General features: G+C 43.7%; 1 protein-coding gene across 1 annotated transcript in view; it reads right to left on the bottom strand.

Annotated features, from left to right (window-relative positions):
• LOC119574386 (beta-alanine transporter-like) overlaps window positions 1-7,242 on the bottom strand; it is a gene marked incomplete in the record, with an annotated part of 32,304 nt that extends 25,062 nt beyond the window's left edge. Inside the window, 1 exon segment of the mRNA XM_037921602.1 lies at window positions 7,098-7,242.
• Window positions 7,243-7,500: the final 258 nt, after the last annotated feature.

Here is a 7,500-nt window from a genome sequence, read left to right on the forward strand (position 1 = left end):
CTACTCTCATCTCTCTAATTCTCATCCATCTACTTCCATCTGTACATCTCTCCGACTCTATCCGTTCTCTCTCCATCTCGACCTCCTTTCATATTTATCATCTGGCATTTTCGCACTTTTTCATTATCGCTCTCTCTCTCTTTCGCATTATCTAATGGTTTATCATCCCTGTCTTTAAGGTCTTTTTCCATTTTCTCGAGCTATTGCTTTCTCTTAATACAGCACATCAAGGAGATGAAGAAAGATTCATCAGTAGGATGGAATTGAGTGAGGAAACGAAACTCAAAAATATGTTCTTTTAGTCATAAACAAAAGAACGCAGAATGTTTTGTTATACGTGAACGCGACATGGCCAAGATATATAATCTTTTTATTTGTTATCTTCTGCCTTCTCTCGAAAGAATAATAACAACATGTAACACTGACAAAACAATAAAAACTTCAAGTGAACTTTCTTGGCGGAAGGACTTATGGTATCTTTATAGCCATCGAAGACACACAAGGTAAATAGTTTGTGTGTATGCATATAGAGAGTACGTGTGTGTATGCGTATATATATACATATGTTTGTATGTATGTATGTATATGTATATATGTATATATATATATATATATATATTTATATGTATATATATATATATATATATATTATATATATATATTGTATATATATATGTGTGTGTGTGTGTGTGTGTGTGTGTGTGTGTGTGTGTGTGTGTGTGTGTGGTGTGTGTGTGTGTGTGTGTGGTGTGTGTGTGTGTGTGTGTGTATGTATGTATGTATGTATGTATGTATGTATATATATATGTATGTATGTATGTATATATATATATATATATATATATATATATATATATATATATATGTATATATATATATATATATATATATATATATAATATGTATGTGAGAGAGAGAGAGAGAGAGAGAGAGAGAGAGAGAGAGAGAGAGAGAGAGGAGGGAGGAGGGGAGGGGGGGGGGGGGGGAGTATGTGTGTCTGTGTATTATGTAGTATCCTATCATATCATATATATACAACTATAAGCACAGCTATATGTGCCCTTTTAGACATGAATCTAGCGTTCTCTTTTGGATCTGCTCTTATGTGATTTTTTCACAAGTTATAATTACTAAATGAGCGTGTATTATTACCATTATTGTTATTATCATTATCACTTACTGATACCATCTAAGAATATATTATTCACACAATTACCATTATCATAAGTTTCACCAACATCACCAGTATCATCAAATGTATTTAACACTATCATTACTGTCATGAATGTATTGTCATTTATGCATTTATTTTCACAGTTACAAACATTGTCATTATCATCACAAATATCATTCTTACCGTTAACGAATCTATCGTCATTGCAATCTTACCAGTATCATCATTCTATGTATCATTACCATTACCATCACATTATTTCATAAACAAAGCCAAGGAAATCAACAGTTAAAGCCGCATCATGAAATAGTCTAAAAGCTCGGTCTTACGTTAAATCCCTCATCCGTACGCGACCCGGAGTTAACGCGTAACATGTTCCCAGAACTCTCACAGCCTCAACCACACTACAGTAGTCAGGTATACGCTAAGCTGGAATAAGCTTGGATTTGCATCGATTTTTGCTGCGTAATGTTACTTTTTTCCCTTATCCTGGCTTTAGGTTCGACAGAGTCATTGTAAAGATGGTTGAATTGGGGAGGAAGAGAAGAGGAGGAGAGAAGGGATAGGAACTGGTGGAAAAGAAAGGAGGGAAGGTAAGAAGGAGTGGAGGAAAGAGGGAACGGAAAGAGAAAAGAAAGGGGGGATGGAAGTGAAGGGAATAAGAAGATGGAGGAGGAACGAAAGGAAAGGAACTTAAAGAAGAGGAAAGAGAATGAAATTGAAGAGAGGAAATAGAGATAGGAAAAGGGAACAAAGAAAAGAGGAAAGAGGGAAGAGAAAAGACACTAAAAAAGGAGGAAAAGAAAGGGAAGATGAGCAACAGAAATAAAGAATAAAAAACACTAAAAAAAAAAAAAAAAAAAAAGTTAAAAGTGAAGATGAAAACAAGCTTAGTGCTTGGGGCCAAAACGAGAACAAAGAGGATTGGCGAATCAAGCAAGGGGAACGAAGCAACAAGTTCCAGTAAGACGAAAAAAAAAGAAAAAAGACTGAATAAGAAAATGAAGAAAGAAAAGACATCAGCATAAAGATGAACATAAGACGGATGCGACGAACAAGGAATGAAAAAATAACATAACGCAAAGAAAAATATATAAATAAATAAAAACAACACTGAATATCGTAGGAGAGAAGACAACGCAAACACCAGGGGGTAGGGAGGGAGGGGGGAGGGGAGGAGGAGACAACGGAAGGGCGAGACCCCAAAGGGAGGTGAGGCTGGGGGATGAGGAGGGGGGAGGGAGACTAGGGGTCGAGGTGCAAGGGGAGGGAGGAGGGGTGAAGGGATGTGGTACAAGGAGGGGGAGAGAAATGAGGGCCGGGGAGGGAGTACTACGAGGAGGAAGAGGGGTAGGGGGACCTGGCGACATGCGGCACACGGGAGGGAGGGAGGTCAGAGTGCCTGGGGGTTCGGGAACAGGAAGGAGGGGGGGAGGGGAGAGGTTATGAGGTCGAACTCGTGCTAAGACATCGGCTCAAGACAATACCCCGCGACGGGAGGGAAGCTTCTTGACATGGGAGACTCGCAATCAGAACTCATTCATGCTGGCGCGACCCTCGTCTCGGGAGGGAGGAGGAGGGGGAGGGAGGAGGGGGGAGGGAGAGAGTGGGGAGGGGAAAGTGGGAGGGAAGGAAGGAGGAGGCGGGAGGGTGGGAGGGAAGAGGCGGGAAGGAGGGAGGGAGGGAGGAAGGAAGGAGGGAGGGAGGAAGGAAGGAGGGAGGGAACTGGGAAGCAGGGAATTAAAGAGAGAGAGTGGGAGAGTGAGAGCTAGGGTGAGAGAGAGAGGAAAAAAAGAGGAAAGAGAGAAAGGCCAAACGTAAAATAAGGAAAAGAAAGAAAAAAATAAAGAAAATAATAACCGGACGCCACGCTTACATGAAAGGAAACACCCAAGAACATAAAAAAATAAATAAATAAAAATAAACGATTTTTATAAAGGATTGACGGCGTAGACAAGGGGCAAGGTAGATGTAGGGGGAAGTGGGGGGGGGGGTTCTATGGACTTTCTTTTGTCGATTTGAGAAGCTCAAGTGACCATCTGAATTATCATTAATATTCATACACACGAGGTAGAGCGAACGCGGTGGTAGTGGTCCGGTGGCCACGGGCGAGCTGTGCAAATTTACGTTTACATTTGACTGTACATTTCATTATCATTACTTCCATGTCATTATAGTACTTCATATTATATATATATACATATATATATATGTGTGTGTGTGTGTGTGTGTGTGTGTGTGTGTGTGTGTGTTTGTGTGTTTTTTCATCATATACTGATCATGAAATACGCAGATACTGGTTTGTTATTTACTATATATGTTGCCCATTTCATCACTACACAGTTCGTAACATAACGTAAGAAAAAATAGATTTTGCTTTGGGCAAATATGCTGAATCACTTTGGATATAAAAGTACAACGCCCTTTACCCACAATAGACTACCCGGTATGGATCGTCGTTGTAACAAAAGTTGAAGCAAATAAAGATGAAGCGAAAAATGATGATGGAGATGGTGTTTGTGTGTGTGTGTGTGTGTGTGTGTGTGTGTGTGTGTGTGTGTGTGTGTGTGTGTGTGTGTGTGTGTGTGTGTGTGTGTGTGTGTGTGTGTGTGTGTGTGCTTTTCTGGAGCCGAAGATCTATTTGAGAGCGCGTCGCCTAACTGAAGGCAACATATCCAATTGACATCGCTGCATTTCAGTTAAGTGTCATCGCCTAACAATCAATCAGCAAATAATTATCAACACCAAGCAACCTGCCAAGTGTTTCCTGACAGCATCGAAAAAGAGAAAAAAGGAAAACGAGTATGATGTCTATTTCCCAAAATCATAGTTTTTTTTTTCATACAAAAATCTTTCTTTCATCACAAACTTTTCCAGTTTACAGACTCTCTCGTTTACTATCTTTCAACTTCAGTAAGCCCTAGGGCCAGCTTACAGTTCAGTTCACCCTCCTTACCATTCGTTTAATATCACTTCCTCAAAAGCAGACCAGAAGTTGATGAAATAATAAGATGAACGGTGATTGGTTGTTACGGAGAAATGACGTCACAGCTTAGCCAACGAGCATAATTCTCAACTTTCGCTTAAAAAAAACTCTCACAATACACTATACTTCCACGCAAGAGCATTACCCGACTCGTGCGTAAATCTAAAGTGTATATAGCCCCATCCATGTCCCGAATGGCACAGCTGAATGAAATGCGTCGCCCATGGTTGTTTACGGCCGACTATGGCGCCAACCCATTTCCCGTTCTTTCATATTCGGGCCCTGTAAAAGTAGTTATGTGTTGACGTGTTGTGAGTTACTTTTTTCTTTTTCGAGAGGGTGAGAGAACTAAATTTGCTTCGCCGTATCTAGTAACGGGTGTATACAAGACATCAACGAAAGGGTCGTTCATAATCATCACTTTCCAACATTTGTGTGTACTTTCTTTGCCAGACCCATCTTACCGACACATATGAGAATACAAAGCAGTGATTTAAGAAAATCCCCAAAAGAGTACATAAATGATTAACCCACAAACGTGAGTATTACACGCTTCTATAATAACCCCTAACCTCTGATTGAAAATGACTCTCCATCTCCTTCACACATGCACTACGTCTTTTGTTATTGCCTAATTGTAGCAAGAAGTGACTGACACGCAAAGAAGTTGGCCAAACGAAAACACTCATTTCTCTTTATGAGGGCAATAACAGCTGCTCCGCCGTGGGGGCGGCCGCGAACGATTCCGGCGTTGAGAATATTGACGAAATAGGAATTATTTATCCAAAAGTTGTTTTTTTGGGGGGGTCAGTACCCATGTATCTTTATAATGATATTAATCGGATTAGTGAACCAGTCGAGTCACTTTGGTATTTAATTAATGACCGTATTTTAACTTACTTTTTCATTGTGTTGATATGAATTTTTCTTTTTATGTAGAGATTTTCGATTTATAAATTTGTCTGAGATTACACAAATTCATGAAAGATGAAATTCGTTTAATATTTGGAAATGTTTACGAGTGAAGGGTTAGTTTTTCGATCTGATATGAAGACATGAACTACAATAAAAAAGAAATAAATGCACGATACAAAATACAAAATACGAGGGAAAGAATAATGAGAAAATGACGTAACGAAGCAAAACTAAAGCTAAAAATCGGGAAAAACACTACGGCAATGTAATAACATCAATAAAATACATAATTCCACACACACACACACACACACACACACACACACACACACACACACACACACACACACACACACACACACACACACACACACACACACACACACACACAACACACACACACACACACACACACACACACACACACACACACACACACACACACACACACACACACACACACACACACACACACACACACACACACTTACACATGTATACGTCTTGAATGTGCTTGCGTGCATGCGTATGTAAACCACCACACAATACAAGTCTGCGAAAAGGGCTGACAGTTTATCCCGCTAATCACACAGCCACAACAGTCGCTGCTGCACCAAACCCTCCTCCTCCGCTCGTTCCCTCGCTCCCTCCCTCGCCCTCCCTCGCCCTCCCTCGCCCTCCCTCGCCCTCCCTCGCCCTCCTTCGACCTGTTGCTTCGCTCACCCTAAGCGCTGCACCTGGACTCAGGTCTTTGCTTCGTTTGTCATTTTATTGCGTGTTTCTGTTTTTGTCATTGTCATTGTCTCTGTCTCTCCTCTTTTTCTCTGTTTCTGCCCCTACCTATTTTTCTGTTTCTTTTCTCTGTCTCTCTCTGTCTCTGTCTCTACCCCATTCTGTTCTCTCTCTCTCTCTTTCTCTCTCTCTCTCTCTCTCTCTCTCTCTCTCTCTCTCTCTCTCTCTCTCTCTCTCTCTCTCTCTCTCTCTCTCTCTCTCTCTTTCTCTCTCTCTCTCTTTCTCCCTCTCCCTCCCTCTCCCTCCCCTTCACCTTCCCCTCCCCCTCCCTCTCCCGTTCACTTTCCCTTTCCCTCTCCCTCTCCCTCTCCCTCCCCTCCCTCCCTCCCTCCCCCTCCCTCTCTCTCTCTCTCTCTCTCCTCTCTCTCTCTCTCTCTCTCTCTCTCTCTCTCTCTCTCTCTCTCTCTCTCTCTCTCTCTCTCTCCTGCTTTTTCTCCTCTTCTATCCTTCTCTTTTTTCCTCTCTCGCTTCCTTTCCCCCTTCCCCTCTCTCTTCCTCACACTATATTCTACTTTTTTTCTCTCCCCCTTTGTTTGTGTTCACGCATATGTGTCCGTGTTACGAAATGAACGTTTCTTGTGGATCAAATTACCTCATAACGTTACAACTCGTGCGCCGGGGTGAGGCGAGCACATCCACCTACCGGAACGTTACGGCGGAAACTTTTTCTCGTCTGACTCAAGAGGAAGCCGCAACGTCGCCACCTGCCACGAGGCGCGTGCTTCGCCTGGGGCAGAAAAAGAACAGAGAAAAGGGAGGGGAGAGGACCACAGGGTCAGCCCTTTATGCCACCCAAACGTCCTTGCATCCCTGTCCTCGCGTTCCCACCTTGGCCTCGAGGGCGCCGTTGCTTCATTTGTTCTCGGAAACAGTGGTCGGCGCCCGAGGACTCGTCCCGCTCCTCTGACCCCCCGTCGAGGAGCATCCCGCAGGATCTAAGGAGGAAACGCAGGGATGGATCTGCCACTCGGCCTCTGGCTGGGGGGGGGATGCACTTGCTAGCACACGCAACACTGTTGTTGTTGTTTTTTGTCTTTTGAATTATTTTTTAAATGTTGACAGTTCTTCAACCAACAGTTCATAAAAAAAAAAACTAAAACCGCGGTAAAGTATCGTCACAGGTTAGCATTTGCCGCCCACCTGAAGCGAGGGAAGCACATATACTTATAAGCCCTTATCACAGTCTTCGCCACGGCCTTGTGACGCCCACAAGTGTCAATGCTTTAGTACCTTCTTTGCTTAGCAACACGAGAAGAGAGACCACACGTGCGTTCGACGCTCCCGCGGGCGGACCTGTGGAAGAGCTCCGAGTGACTCCCACCTTCTGTGCACGCCGTGTCGACACTGGCGAGGGCGCGCGGGGGCGGGACCGGAGGACGACCATATCCACCCCCTCCCCACGGCCGACCTTCCCCTCGCCCCTCCCCCAGGACACCCCTAACCTCTGCTGCCCGCGTTTGTGTGGCGACGACGGGGAAAGGGTAATGTTTTGCGCCCTGGGGGACCTGTGGGCGCAGGGGAGGGACACGGGGGGTTAATGCCCACTTCCTGAAGCGGGTCAGCGATTGTCACGTAGATTGGCCCGAGGGGAGAGGGAGAAGGGAGATGAAAAGCAAGGGTGAGGATAACAACA

Source organism: Penaeus monodon, chromosome 6 (genome assembly GCF_015228065.2).
Source record: "Penaeus monodon isolate SGIC_2016 chromosome 6, NSTDA_Pmon_1, whole genome shotgun sequence".
Lineage (NCBI taxonomy): Eukaryota > Metazoa > Arthropoda > Malacostraca > Decapoda > Penaeidae > Penaeus > Penaeus monodon.